Source organism: Pinus tabuliformis, chromosome Q (genome assembly GCF_031772625.1).
Source record: "Pinus tabuliformis cultivar Carrire ecotype Pingquan chromosome Q, CPIR1, whole genome shotgun sequence".
Taxonomy (NCBI): Eukaryota; Viridiplantae; Streptophyta; class Pinopsida; order Pinales; family Pinaceae; genus Pinus; species Pinus tabuliformis.
This window is the reverse complement of record NC_142296.1, coordinates 1,056,520,980-1,056,537,716: the sequence shown is the minus strand read 5'-3', so window position 1 is coordinate 1,056,537,716 and position 16,737 is coordinate 1,056,520,980.

Below are 16,737 nucleotides of genomic sequence, written 5' to 3'. Positions count from 1 at the left end.
TCCATCAATCCCATCTGCTCCATCCCCTAACGCGGATTCTTGCCTCATGTTTGCCACATTTTCTCACATAACCCTAATTTTTGTGCAACATTGCTTCACTCCTCTTGGAACAAATCCAGCCATCTTCATCTCTCCTCAGCTCCATCCACCAAGTCCTAGACCTCCTCACACCCCTGTCCTACCCCCATACTCACTCCTTCACCTTTGTCTCTCCATCCATCCTCCAAAATCCCATTTCTGAGCATCATGTAGAAAATTATAGACATCCTGTAGAAATTCCAGAACATCATGTAGAACCCCTGCAGACTTCCTGTAGAAGCTCACGAATGAGGTTTCTTGATAGCCAAACTCTGTGAAACTCTCTGGAAGGGTGTTAGGGACCCCTTAGGCCCTCTCTAAACCTTCCTGACCTCCTCCAAGCGTTTCCTTTCACCAATCCACCTCTTCACAGTCAAAAACAGTTAAATCGCATGCATGATAATTCTGGCAACTTATTCAAAAATACAAAAAGATGTTTTTTTTCAGATGTTACTGTAGAAGTAGCTTAGACACATGCATTCTACCTTCCTAGAAGTCAATGGCATCTCTTTCAGTAGCTTTCATCCTCTTTCTTGCATCAGTAGGGCTAGCTGGTAAAAATAGGGTTTGCTATGGTTCACGTTTCCTTTCAGATTCCCAGTTTCTTTCTGGAAGTAGATTAGCCTTCTTTGAGTTAACTTTCATCCATCAGTTAAAAAGCTTCTTCTCAGAGCTCATAGAAGTTGGCTTAAGCTCCTAGCGGACTTGTGCCAGCTGACCAAGTGACATCTGTGGCAAGAGCTAGTACTTGTGCATACAGCACCGTCGCTTCCAAGTTTGTTACGAACTACCGGGTTGATAAAAGTAAAGAAGGGAGTCCCAGGAGTTGCAGCATTATTGTTGCAATAATGGAGCCCACCACTGAGTACTACTATTGGACCCTTATGTATATTGCGATCTGTAGCACTTGACACTCCTTAAGACCATAGTTCCCTCATCTCTCTGAAGATCGCCCATTATCTTCTTTGCCAGATCAGATCTAGTAGTTGGGGTTCCATCACCATAGCAACAATCAGATCCACCAGTTCAGGGTCTACCGCCACAACACCATTAAGATCTAGTAGCTGGGGTTATTTATCCGCCACAGTCCAACTCACATTCATCAACTGAGGGTTTCGTAGGCAAATCTGACCATTTGTGCAGGGAGGCTTGTGGCTCCTATACCCTAGGGTAATTCTCGCATACCCTAGGGTAATTCTCGCAGGACATTGGGCAGGATTAAGTTTTCTAGAAATTGGCCACTGCAGTATTGATAAGTGGGGAGTAAAACTCCTTTCGGAGTACAAAATAAAAATAAAAATTTGAGGCCTTCCCGTGACGCTTATAAGCGACTTAGCCCATAAGAACCAGGATGACGAGCTGATCGAGGTGGTACCATTCACTTGTCAGCTTCAATTTTTGGTTGGTCACAATTTTTTTCAAAGTAAAGACAAGTGACTAGGATTGGTGTATGGTAGAAACCAAAGCTCAAGCCATGGCCAACGAGACCGAGAGCCTTGAAAAAGAGTTGGCTTCTTTCAAGCGCCTACCAGACCAGATGCAACAATTCATGGACACAGTCACAAGGGGCAAGTCGGGGTTATAATCAGGACACAGGGTTTTCATGAAGACCTTGAAGGTGAATCTAACCATCACCTTCACTTCCATGGAAATCACCAACATTCCCACCCTCGACAACCCAAGTTGGACATGTACAAATTTGAGGGCTCTAATCCGGTAGTATGGATAACACAAATGGACCAATATTTCACTCTGAATAACATCGAAGATGATGAAACTAAACTATGTGTGGGAGACCTTTACTTGGACTAAGAGAGATGGCAATGGTGGCAGTGGCATCAGAAATGCTATCTAGGGAAAATTACTTGGCAGGCGTTTGCAAAATCCATTTGTGACCGCTTTGACCGCAAATCTAATTTTTTGGGTCGTCTTACTAAGGTCCGATAGATAGGCACAATAAACGACTATATTACAACCTTTGTGAAATTGGCCATTCGTACAACAGGTCTGGGAGATGAATTCTAGTTGGAATGTTTTATAAGTGGTCTCAAAGAAGCCATCCAAGCCAACGTCCAGATGCACCACCCATCCACATGGATGGAATCTTGCAAAAAGGCTATCGAAGTGGAACATGGTTTAGCTACCTAGTCGCCTTGTCCAAATTTCATAGCCAAGGGATGCCCCACCCAGGCTCAGGGCACTACCCAAACACTTAAGGTTCAAAAGGTGTCCCCCGCAAAAATGGCTGAAAGAAGAAAGTAAGGATTGTGTTACTACTGTGATGATAAATACTCCCCGGGGCATAAATGCAAGGAACCCAAATTGTTTCAAATTCATGTTACTGATCACAAATCATCTAAGGAAGCCCCGCCCTTTGAGGGACCAGAGGAGGAAGATGAGGACAACCAGCAGGACAATGAGCTCCCAGCTACGGCAGAAGAACCATTTATCTCGCTACATGCTTTGGCAGGCATTTCTGCTCCCCAAACTCTCAAAATTAGAGGTTTTATTAAACATCGCCCTGTAGTAGTATTGATTGATAGTGGTAGCATGCATAACTTTATCCATCAGAGAGTTGCCAAAGCTATTCATTGTTTTGTCAAAGAAATCTCTAATTTCTAGGTTCAGATTGCTGATGGGGGGACAATGAAATGTGAAGGCCACTGTGAAAATATCAAACTTCAGATGGGAGATTAACACCTAAAGATGCACATGTTTGCCACCAACATGGGTGGTTGTGACATTGTCTTGGGTGCTGAATGGCTTCGCACTCTAGGCCCAATCACAATGGATTTCTAGGAGTTCTATATGAGCTTTAAGCAGAATGACCACATGCATACCCTCTGCGGACTCCAGGCAGGTGCTCCTTCTATCATTAGCTCGCATCGAATGGAAAATTTGTTGAAAAAGGGCCATCATGGAGTTATCGCCCAATATAATGCCATCCAGGCCATTGAGCCCACTACTCTTCATATTCATTCTGAGATGCAATAGGTCTTAGACTGCCACCTGTAGGTCTTTGAAAAACCTAACGAGCTTCCACCCTTTAGAGGGGAACATGATCATAGCATCACTTTGGTCCCAGGGGCACAACCACTGAATCTATGCCCATATAGATATCATTTCGCCCAAAAGAATGAAATTGAAAAAATCATCAAGGAACTCCTAGAAGTTGGTGTCATTCGTCCTAGCATCAGTCCTTATTCATCACCTGTGGTCATGGTGCTCAAGAAAGATGGGGAATGGCGCATGTGTCCACACTTCAGGGACCTCAACAAGCTCATGATCAAAGATAAATTCCCTGTCCTAGTTGTTGATGATTTTTTGGATGAACTAAATGGTGCTCAATTCTTTAGTAAGCTAGATCTTTGCTTGAGCATCACCAAATATGAATGAAAGAAGTAGACATTCCCAAGACTACTTTCCAAACTCATGAAGGCCATTATGAATTCCTGGTCATGCCATTTGGTCTCTGTAATGCCCCATCCACCTTTCAGAGCCTCATGAATCAACTGCTCAAACCATATCTTAGAAATTTTTTCCTCATTTTCTTTGATGGCATACTCATCTACAACCTCACATGGGAAAAACATCTTTAGCATGTAGACCTGCTCTTGCAACTGATCCAGAAGCATAAATTATTTGTCAAATTGTCCAAGTGCTCTTTTGGCATGGAAGAGGTCGAGTATTTGGGCCACATTGTGGGTTGTGAAGGTGTCAGGGTGGATCCCAAAAAGATCCAGGCAATGCAGCATTGGCCCCAACCAAAGTCCTTGAAGAGTTTGAGAGGGTTCTTGGGTCTCACGGGCTACTATTGCAAATTTGTCCGCAATTATGGTCGCATTGCTAGACCCCTCACTCAATTTCTCAAGAAAAATACATTCCTATGGACTGATGAAGCACAACAGGCGTTTATGGCTCTCAAACAGGCCATGTGTTCCACTCCCGTATTGGCACTACCTGACTTCACCAAATCTTTTGTGATTGAATGTGATGTTTTAGGTACAGGTATTGGGGTTGTATTAATGCAGGAAGGTCAACCCTTGGCTTTCACCGGCCAACAACTAAGTGGGAAACATCTGGGACAATCTACCTATGAGAAGGAGATGATGTCCATCTTACATGCAGTAGATACTTGGCAACCATACTTATTGGGGTAGTGTTTCCAAATCTGCACAGACCATCAAAGCCTCAAATATTTTTTGGAGCAACGTCTTTCCTCATCACAACAAAATAAATGGCTAGCCAAATGTTGGGATATGATTATGAGATAATTTACAATAAAGGGCGCGAAAATGTAGTAGCGGATGCTTTATCACGCCAATTTGAGGATGACAACACCTTGCTAGCTCTTCCCATTCCAGATTGGATTGAAGAAGCCTGTAAGGAATGGTTTTCACATCCTTCTCTCTCCCAACTCATTAATAACTTGCGAGCAGATCCTAATTCCATAGTGGGCTACTCTTGGAAGGATGTGATTCTTCACTACAAGGATAGAGTAGTGATATCACCAAGATCCACCCTCAAAACGCACATTTTGGCAGATGTGCACTCATCTCCCACTGTAGGCCATGCAGCCTTTCAGAAGACTTATGCTTGCACTCATCGTTCCTTTTTTTAACAGGCATGAAAACTGAAATTCTTACTTTTGTAGCTGAATGTGCTGTGTGTCACCGCCGCAAAGGAGAAACAGTAAAGTCCCCAGGCACCTTACAACCATTGCCCATCCCCACCTCAATCTAAATGGATGTTTCTATGGATTTCATTACTGGTCTTCCAAAGTTAGGCAACAAGTCGATCATCATGGTGGTTGTCCAGAAACTTTCTAAGTATGCTCATTTTTGTGCCCTACCCCACCAAATTACCCCCACTTTGGTGGCTCAATCTTTCATGGACCAAATCTTCAAACTGCATGGCATGCCCACTTCCATTGTGTCTGATCGTGACCTGATCTTCAACATTAACTTTTAGTAAGAAATTTTCAAGCTACAAGGCACCCAACTCCAACTAAGTACTTCCTATCATCCCCAAACTGATGATCAAACTGAAGCAGTCAACAAATGTTTGGAGACCTACCTCAGGTGCTTCACTCCAGAAAAGCAACATTAATGGGTATAGTGGTTACCTCTAGCTGAATGGTCATATAATACTAACTATCATGCCGCCACCAATATGACTCCATATGAAGCAGTGTATGGTCAACTCCCCCCTTCACCTACTTCTTATATCCCTGGATGCTCGAAGGTGCAAGTAGTGGATCAACTCCTATAGAATCATGCAATCATGCTAGCCCGCCTCAAAGATAATATTCATCAAGCTCAGAATCACATGAAGCAATAGGCAGACCAACATCATTCAGAGTGCACATTTCAAGAAGGGGATCATGTATTCTTGAGGTTGCAACCATACAAGAAAACATCACTCAAAGACAAGGGCTGTTAGAAATTATCTCCAAAATTCTACGGACCTTATCAAATACTTCATCGCATTGGAGAAGTATCCTACAAGCTAGCCTTGCCACCAACTGCAAAAATCCATCCCATCTTCCATGTATCATGCCTCTAGAAAGTGGTGGGGAACAATTGCAGAATTTAAACCAATCTACCTGAATTGGATGAAGAAGGTTCACTCTGGATCCAACCTAAACAGGTCCTCGACACACGAGAAGGACATCTGCGTGGCTGCATGATCAAGGAAGTCCTCGTCAAGTGGAAAGACACCTCTCCAGAGGATGCGACCTGGGAACCAGCCACTATTCTCCAGAAGTTTCCATAGCTTCAGCCTTGAGGACAAGTTTGTTTTTATGGGGGAGGGCATGTTAGGGTCCAACCCTAACCCCCTTATTTATGTAATAGGGCCAAGTCATAGTTATAGTTAGTTAAAGAGTCAATAAAGCCCGTATTAATAATTGTAAGTGGTTGACCCACATTTAAAGAAAGGGACCACAGTTAGTTGCAAATAGGCCATGGTATTAGATAGATGGTATTAAGAGAACCATGGTACTGACCCATGGTATTGCATGTATGAATCCTATATAAAGGATAGTGACTCCCCATTGAGGAACGTCGTGTCTTATTTTGTAATCGAGCTCTGCTCTGTTGGAGGTTACCCCCTCAAAGAGGCAAGTGAACATTGCTTTCATATCTGAATAATAAAATACTTGTTTTTTTTCTCATTTTGTTCCATGTTCTAGGTTGTATTTCTTCGTATATTGGGTATTCTGGCATCTTCTTGTAGGACAAGAGCATAACAAAGAAATTCCTTTTAGAGGGAGAAGAGCCCATTGAGGACAAGAATGGAGTAAGGAAAACAAGCCTACCATACCCCTGGAATGAGGCAAGCTACCGCCTTATTAAATACATATCATGTGAAGGTAGGTATAGTGTGGTTTATGGATCACCTTAGGCTTCTTGAAGAATTGAGGTTTGGAGCAAAAACACCTCCTCACCACAGGCTCAACATACCATACTTCCTTCTACAATCACTGATAGATACAAGCATAAAGGTGCAGGAGGGAAACCACCAATAGTTAGCCCACCATGGGTTAATTAGAATCATCATAGAAGATGCCCTCCCCAACCTTAGAATTCTTATCCAATGGGCAATTTTCAATGACATGCAGATAGAGGAGGATATCAAATCCCTCACATATGACATTAGTCCTACTGCCAGTGAAAAGGATGAGGAAGAAACTAAAACAGATGGAGAAGAAGCAGAGAGGTATGAAGAAAGAGAAGGAAGGTGACGAAGAAGCAAAGGAACATATCAAAGAGGAAAATGATAAACAATATGAGGATCTAGAAGGAGAAGAAAAGGGGAAAAACATAGAGGAAAAGGGAAATGGAAAAGAGGGTAGAAGACAAGGAGGAGTCACCTAGGGTGTCTCCAAAACTCACTAAGAGGGAGGTAGTAGCTTCCCTCACTGCCCTTAGCACCCCTATCAAACAAAAATGAAAAAGATAGAGGCAAACCCCCTTATACTTGAGAACAAGGAAAAGCACAAGGATAAGGCAGGGAAAACCCCAAACTCCAACAAAGGTTCCCATTATTATTGAGGACTCACCTAAACGATAGGAGAAGATGGCTCCTCCTATAAAAACTCAAGAAGAAGGATCCTCAACCCAAACCTCCCCTAACTCTCCTACCAGTTATGTGAGAAGGCCTGTAACTAGGTCTACCTCATCCAAAGGAAAAGGCATCCTATAGGATACACAACAGGACCTACAAGAAGCAGAGGTAGTCCTACAGGAAACTCAAAAATTGGATGAGGAAAGAAGTAAGCAGCCAGAAACAAAGAGAGAGGACCCAAAGCTAGAGGATCCTAGTCCTCAACCTAACCTTGACTCCTACTACAAATTTATTGAGGGGGGTAGGGTCATTCCACAAAAATTCGCCATTCCATTATTCTTTGAGCTTGAGAAAGAGAGAGCCAAAACTCATAGATGGATGTAGATTTCCAAGTCCAAGGGAGTGGAGGACATTGGTCACATGGAGGAGAAGCTCAAAGAGATGGGTAGAGAGCTAAGTAGCTTGAGGGGTAGAGAGGCCATCATGAAAAGTCAGTTAGAGGCAGAAAATACATGGTTGAAAGGGAAGCTACAAGAAAGATAGAATCAACTGGCATCCATGGCTAGTCTCTCTTTGGAAGCAATCCAGTGGAGGATGCTAGCTAATTCCTCTGCACTATACCATAAGGAAAAGTGGCTACAGTTCCAAATCAAGACCCTAGCACAAAGAGGCACTATGTCATTACAGGATTATAGACAGTTCATTGACATTTGTGATGAAAGCACATTGGAAGATAGGGTCAAGATGTCTGAGTTTTATTTGCATAACATGGCCTTGACTGACATGAATGTATGGGACCATAATGAAAAGATAGGGGATTTACAGTTGATGGATTTGGCATCATGGATGAACCATGAGGAAGCAAGGGCTACAAAAATGGAGAAGATATTGACAAGAGAACAAACAGAGCCTCTTATGATCAGAGCTGAGTAGTCCAACCCAATGGCACTCATCAGTACACATAATTTAATTGCAAATGATCCTCAACATGCACCCATGTATCTTGCTGCCCAAGAGCAAGAAATTACACATTTTATGAAAGACATGGATATTGATTGAGTTGCTCAGAGGATGAGCAACAATTTCAGTAGGGGGTGATGATGAGCCTCATCATTGGGTAATTATATGGGCCTTAATTCAGCTCCTAGCTTAGTAAAATCAACTCTCCTCACAACTTATTACATGTTTTGACTATATTTAGTTTAATGGGATGAGATAAAGTGAGATATTATGCCTAGTGGACTAATATGCATTGAATGCAGGTTCGGAAGATAAAAGAAAGGAATTTTGGCAAGACAAAGGTTTCACACTTGAATGGGACAAGGGAGAGAGATTGTAGGAGGTAAATCCTCCTGATTTACTCCTTCCCCATTTAAATATTCCTCCATTAATGACACCAGCTTAGAATGCAAGCAGCCAAGTCATGAAGATCAAAAGGCAGTCGAGCAAGTGATAGACAAAGAGTTTGTTCATCTCGAGTTTGGGAGCTGAACCTCCCTAGATTTAAGGAATTCATTGGAGACATCAGTTGGATAAGTAGAGAGGCCTAGAGCCTCATTAGGATTCAAAATTTTGTTGTAAAAACACTAGTTATTTTCGAGCTCCAGACTTGTGGAAGACATTGACGTAATTTTTTGTTTTGATAATGAAAATGAGATTCTTCTTGATCCAGCACTGAGTTAACTCACAGGGCTAAAACACTTGGGTTAGGGCCGAACCCTAGCAACAAAGGCTTCTCTTCTTTTATCTGTATGCTTAGCTTAGTTTTATAGATTCATGGTTAAATTGTCTTTAGAAGTATTTCCTTGCAAGTATTGTGGATTTGATTAGTTGTTTATTAGTTTACTTCCATTTGTGATTTACTTCAGTAGCAGGTTAGAAGTGATAAAAGGAAGCACCAAAAATCTATCAGTAGCTGTCTTGGCCTCACCTCTTCCCTCAGGGATCATGATTCGAGGAAACGACCCTTATGTAGCCCCAAAAAGACAGATTTCCATTTCCTCGCAAGATTTAGAGTTTAATGTACTTAAACCAACATTTGATCATTTTTGCAAGTGTAGGATTTAATTGCCATATCTTCCATCTTTAGTCTTTTAGTAGATCCCATCCATGATTCCATTTTGTTCAACAATTTTCCTCATGCATGAAGTAGACAACTAGCTCATTAAATTTTGCTTTTCTAGCTTGTTAGAATTCTTCTTGTTTACATGACTTTGTGGCAATTCTAAATGTTTGATGCAGAGCAAGTGCTTCAGAAATCCAAAGGGATTTCATAGCATATAACCACCTTCCAAATTCATCCATTCATAATCATCCCTTGCTTTCACCAAGATCTTCTCCAATCTCATCATTTTACATAAAAATTCCTCCAAGCATGTTGAGCGAATTCAACCATCTCCTGACCTTGGTATTGAGTTCTGAGTGATCCTAGGCATTTTCTCACTCCATTACACCCATCCACCACCTTCCCTAAGCCTTCCATCACCTCCAACAACCATTTTTTTACTCTAGGCTGTATCCTTTAGAAATATAGGGAATCTTGTAGGTTTCTAGTACATCTTGTAGGTTTTCAAAGTGGCCTATTTTGAGGCCGAATTGAGGGAAAACCTCTAGGTAGCCACACTAGGTCACCTAAGGGTCTCCCAAACCTCCAAACCATCCACCAGCATCGCTAAGCCACCTGTCACATCACCAAAATAGATTAGGGTTTACACTTGATTTTCTAGAAAAAGAATAAAAAGAACAAAACATATTTATTTCAATCATTTATATACACAATAGTGATGTTTGATGTCTTGAATTTCCATGCTTTAGATATTAGCATTTCATACACCTTGGCTTAGAATTCTTGTAAAGTGTAGTTTCTTAGTAGTTAGTTAGAGAATGGTGTGTTTTTAGCATAGGATTTCAGTCATTTTCCTTATTTGCAGTAGATAAGCTTTCTCCTAGAGTAGATCTCTCTTTCTTTCATCAACAATCAAGCTTCTTCTAAATCCATAGAAGTCTAGGTTGAAAACCTAAATGGTCTCTCACCAGTTGAACAGTGACAAAAGGCAGAACCATCACTTTTACTTGTGTCTACAACATTGTCACCTCCAAGTTTGTATGAACCCCGGGTTGATAAAGTAAAGCTAGTAGCTCCAAGAGTTGCAACATTCTTGTTGCAATATTGGTGCTCATCAAACACTGAGGCCGATTTAACAATTGCAACACTTATCGAAGGCCAGATAGAGAGGGGCATGTTGGCCCTTACACATCCCCTCAAGGGAAGTCCAAAGAATATCAAAATACAAAACACTCTTCCCCAACACAATGGATACTAAATGTATCTTCCACCGTGAATTAATTACCTTCCTAAATACCAATTGAAGCATCAAGCAATAGAAGGAACACTAACCTAGCTAGAATTTATATTATGGCAGTTTTGCACCTTAACAATCCAAACATGCAAGTTGTGCCAAATTAGAGCCAATGCTACTTTCCTACGGAATTCAACATCCAAAACAAGTTTTAACTATGAATTATGAAGGTTTGGGATGAGTTTCCATTTAACGTTAGCCTTGGGAGTGACAAGTTGGCTAACCTTTAAGTCAATCATGCTTCTATTTTTCGTACACTACCTATTAGAACAACTGATCAAGGAGCTGAGGGAAGTTGTTTCCTGAAGGTGTTTATGTCATTCAATGCTCCAATTTCCCATTAGCAGTCTTGCCTCACTTCTTTCCTTGTTTGGATGTGAATGTCTTCCCTTATGCCTCTGTAGTAATCCATCACATCCTCCTTGAATGTTGAAGGCTTCAATGGAGGCGGGTTGCCAACTATAACCATTACTCCCGATCTTATCACCATGCATTTAGAACAATGCAATCACATGGAATGGAGGAGGGGTGATAACATCAGCCTGAGTGTAGACTTTAATGATGCCTCTCACATGCATAAGCTTTCATGAAATAAAATCCCTTTGTTAAATTGACTAAATGCATGTCTCAAATTGGGAGGGGAGGCCACGTAGAGATACATGGGCCTCCCCAATCCTTTAACCAAACTTTTCATGTTACACTAGCTCATTTTCAGGGGATTGATTTTGATTTAGGTTGTCCATTTTGAATTAGGACACCTTCCTCTAATTTCTCACCTTCATTGGCCAACCTATCTGCTTCTAAGTTGTGCATTCTCAAAATGTGGTAGAAATGAATCTTGGAGAAGGATTTCTTCAATGCTTTGATTCTTTTTATAATGCCTCTTAATTTATAGTCTTTGGGAAAGGTTCTTTGCAACAAGTGTTGAATAACAATTAGTGAATCTCCCACCACCACCAAGTTCTCTATCTAAGTTGTTTTTGGCAACATTAAACCTTGTATCATGCTATATACTTCTGCACCCCAAGAATATTATATCACTGTATTTCCAGAGGGGCTAATAATGATTCTTGCCAGTACCCTTTTGATTCCTCTAAATTTATATTATATTGCAAGTTTTGTATTTTTAAGTATAGTACTAATTTATCTAAATTTATAATTATATTAAAAAGAATTCTGATTATTTTTAAAGTATTTTTAAAATTTTATATTAATTTAAATTGGGTGTAGTCTAACTTATATACGAGATGACCTTTTTTCATGATTTTTTTTTTGGTTAATTTTTAAAAACTTGAGTTTAAGTTTTTCAATATGTAAAATTGGAGCGACTCAGGTTTTCTGGGGTGTTGAATCCATTTATGGATTAAAAAATATATTTTAAACAACAAAAAATTACATTCTTGTTTGAAATACAAAAAATTACATTCTTGCTTGAAAATTGGTTTAAAAAATACATTTATTTCTAATTTATTTAATTTTAATTTTATAATTCATAATTAGGCCAATAGTCATAGTTGTGCTTTTTTTGGAATAAGACTTCTATATTTTTCATTTAATTATCAACTAGTACAACCACATTAAAAATATTAATGTGGTTGATATTGCCTAAGGCTTCATAAATATAACAAAAAAAAACTATTGCAACCAAAAAACTATTGCAACACAAAGAATGTCTTACCAATACACACATTTACGTGATTAATATATATAAAAAGGTTATGGGTCAACTTTAACTTGAGAAAAGAAAAATGAATTGCACATCTTATTGTAAAATGGATCATTTTCCAAATAAAATTTTCTTATATATAAATGAATGTTATAAATAATAATGAGGCACTTATCATGGAGGAACTTATTAGAATTGGAATAATCTCAAATCCCTAGAAAATTAGTGAGCGGGAGCCACTTAGCACAAATATAATTTTTTAAATTTATTAAAAGTAATGGACCATTTTGCTAAATAAAATTTTCTTATATATAAATGAATGTTATAAATAATAATGAGGAGCTTATCATGGAGTAACTTATTAAAATTGGAATAATCTCAAATCCCTCGGAAATTGGTGGGCAGGGAGCCACTTGACACAAATTTAATTTTTTTAATTATTTAAAAGAAATGGACCATTTTGCTAAATAAAATTTGTTTATATATAAATGAATGTTATAAATAATAATGAGGAGCTTATCATGGAGTAACTTATTAGAATTGAAATAATCTCAAATCTGTGGGAAATTGGTTGGCGCGGAGTCACTTGGCACAAATCTAATTTTTTAAATTTATTAAAAGTAATGGACCATTTTGCTAAATAAAATTTTCTTATATAAATGATTGTTATAAATTGGTGGGCGGGATCAAATCTAATTTTTTAAATTTATTAAAAGTCGATGCAACCTAATAAACTTCGTAACACACTACAACTCTTGATAAGCATTCAGACAAAGCATATGTTGAGCATATTCCCTTGAGAATCAATCTAGGCCATCAATTAAAAACTAAAATAAAAAGTCAATAGATCCTCATCCACTTAAGTTGAAATAAGAAGCCATGAGTTATAGTTTTTTGGGTATGTACTATTGATAAGCCATGATATTGGCCCATGGTATTTAACCAAAATTGTTCATAAGTTAAAAATCTCCATGATAAAATGTGATTAAATCCAAAGAATTAAGAATCTTGTTACACATTTTTTTTAAAGTATATATATTTAACTTATGTATTAATTATTTATAAATTAATAATATTAATTTAAAATAAATTTATAATTTAATTAATTTTTATGAGTTTTTAAAATTTTGACCATGTATTATAGAATAAGTGTTTTGATATCTATCATAAATTAATGTATATAAAATTTTTCAATTATTTAATTTATATAATTAAATTTATAATCCTAATTTACAATTTATTTTTTTCAATTATCTAAATTAAAAAACAAAATTTAACTAAACCATCATAAACTCCTGTCATAATACATAAACTCCTGTCATAATACATTAGTGAAAACCTTCTCTTTAAACCATCTCCTTACCTTCTCCTATCAATCTATTTTACTCCAGTACAATCAGTGTGTCATATACGTCTGCTTTGAAAAACACATTAACGAAACATTTAAAAAATTTTAATTAAAAAAATAGCACTCTACTACCTGATAGTTAAATCTTCTTCAATACTTTTGTTTAGACATAGGTGTATCCATTATCTCCACAAAGATTGGAATTTACATTCTTGTCACAATTTTTTTTTCGAATTTTTTTTTAGCCTTTATGCTTCATGTCATAAAATGTTATTTTCATATAATGTTATGTTAAAAATTTTGTTCATGAGTGAAAGAAAGAAAAAAAGTAATTATAACATCCACTAAGCTAAAAATAGCTTATAAGACATATTGCTTCTTCATCTGGTTGTTGTATTGATCCCTCTCTCTGTAAACCCTCATAATAAATGCTCCCAGTTTCTCAACAAACCCCTCGCTAAATAGATTATCCCAAGACCTAGCTGCTAGAATATCTCCATAACTTTCCCTGTAGTCTTTGAAGGCCTTACAGTCTAAAATGAAATGTTTTTTTTGTTTCTACATTTCTGGAAGAACAAAAAATACATACTCTTTCCTCCCACACTTCTTTTGGCCTTTTCCAGCGCCCTATTTCACAACAGACTTGGTGAGAATTAGTCCTTAACTGAGAAATAAGAAATTTGGCTTTCCAAGAAAGATTGGCCTCTATGTACCCTTTTTGTTGATGATTATGAGAGTGATTAAACACTTCAATATAGTACTTTTTCTTTCTCACTAACTCCTTATCTCAAGTACACTTGCGGAACTTATCCATAACAAAATCTTTTATCTATTTATTGTTTATGGGACACGTGTTCAAGTAAATACCCCATTTACTAAACCATTTGTTATTTTGTTGCATCTAAGTCTTCTTCATTTTGCACGATATGTGATTAAAGACAACCTTAGTCCATCACCTTCTTCCATTTGCTCAATTTTTTTTAAATACCTTATGATTCACACCATAGCAATTGCTTCAATTGGAGCAGTCCCTATTTCACTTAACAAGATAGCATAAGGAACTGCACTTTTAATTTTGAATTTGTTTGTAATCAAATGCTTCTGAATTTTCTCAATTTGTTTCAACAACATGTCGAATGTACTATTGGCCCATAGTTCACAACCAACGAGAATCACCAGAATCACTAGAAGCCCAAAAATAGTTTGAGTGGTTTTCCAGTCCCATAACTCTGCCTCTCTACACCTATTTTGAAAAGCGTAAAATGATTTCCAACCCCCCAAATTCCTTTTCTTTCTACAGTCATCCCAACTTAGATTTCTATTGAAGTCAATTCCGAGGTATTTGTAATCCACAACTTCTTCCAAAACATTTCCTTCAAAGTAGAACTTATGCTCTTTATGTTTTCTTTTTTTGGAGAAAACAAATACTTTCATTTTGCTAATATTGACTTGCATCCCCACCCTTCTATAAAACACTCAAGACTTGATAATAAACTATCCCTTCGCCAATAGAGACTTGATTAAAAAATTACCCATCAATAACACAGTTATGTAAAAATTTCACATATTTATTATAAGAGAAAAAGCAAAATGACCATAAATCTTGAACCTTGGTTTGAAATTTCATTCATTATTACATTCTTGAAGCATTAAATTCATTGAGTCTTGAATGAACAACTATCAAGATTAAATATTGGCAGTTAACGTTTGATGTATCATTTTTCATCCCTTACAGCCGATATGGGTAACTCAATTGGCAATTGCCATGTTATGAAGTACTATATAAACCATGTGATCCAAGATTCAAATCCCTCTTAGGTGAAGCCAACATAAAAGAAATCATTTTCCATCTATTTCATTAGATAGCAATGTATTTTAATATCTTCATGGTATGATTTTTTTTGTCAATGTTTTTGTGTCCTAATGTTCAGATTTCCAATGATTTATTTCCAATAGCAACATTTTCAACAATTCTCCCAGCAAACATTTATACTGAAAAGTGGTGATTTGTTGTTTCCATGTGCTGAAAATATGCCCATTAAATATCTGGTTGGGATCTGATTGGGCTCCAACATAAAATTTGAGAATATGCTTAATTTTTCCATTAGAGATGAAGAAATTTACCATTCGAAAATTAATACCTCAATGTATGAATCGTGTTAGCACCTGGAATTATGCTAATTTCTTAAAACATTTAATTTCTTCTTATTCCAGAAAATGAAACAAATTCCTTTCCCTCTCCAAACTGAGAAAATATCCAGTGCCAGTGATTTCTAAAGCTTCATTTTCCTTGCCTGAACCTAAAGAGGAATATGAGACAAATAAGGTTGCCAATATTTTTCTTTTTATGACAAGATATATGTTGGTCTCCTTTCAAATTTGGATGAGACTACAATGTCTAAGGTAGGATTGGCATTCTCTCTAAACATGTAGAGTCTCGTGACATTACAACTAAGGTTAATATACTTGCACATCTCGCCTCTATAGGGAAGTGTGATTTGTAATTTATGGTCCATCTCACCGATGTACTCTTTTATTGTTTCAGAATGTTATATAAGATGCACTTTAACAAAATATTAGATATAATTGCCTACACAAAATAAAGAAAATGATGAAATATGAGCATTGTATTCAGAGCTTCCTTTGTTTACTTAGTATCTTCACACTTGAAGAGGATTAAGATGAAACGAACAAAGCCTAAATTGATTTTTGTTTTAATAACCTAAAAATAAATATTGATAGAATGAAATCCTTGAGAATTTGTTTGTGAGATCTAATATTGACATTTGAAAGAACATGAAGATGTGGGGGGAGTAGCAATTATATGTCGTCCAAAACAAGCATGGTTTAGCATCTTTGTTAGATCCAATCGTGCTTGTATAAACACACTAGAAACAGAGAGAAACCCACAAGTTTAAGATTGTTCCAAAGAAGATTCAAGTTGATATATTATTTTAGGCAATGGATCTGCATCAACAATAGCTGCCACATCTCTGCTTTTCCATCTTACCCCACCTCCATCCATTGAATTTGTAAGGAGGCTCTTATTAAGTTGTCGTAAAGATATTTGTGTGTATTTCCCTGTGCTGCTACAACTTCCTTAGCTTCTCCGCCCACCTTATGTGTCCCTGCTTCTGCAAACCCCATCCACATCCATTGGGCCACTCCTACCCTCCCACAAATGAACCCACATGATCATATAACCCTATGTTACACAT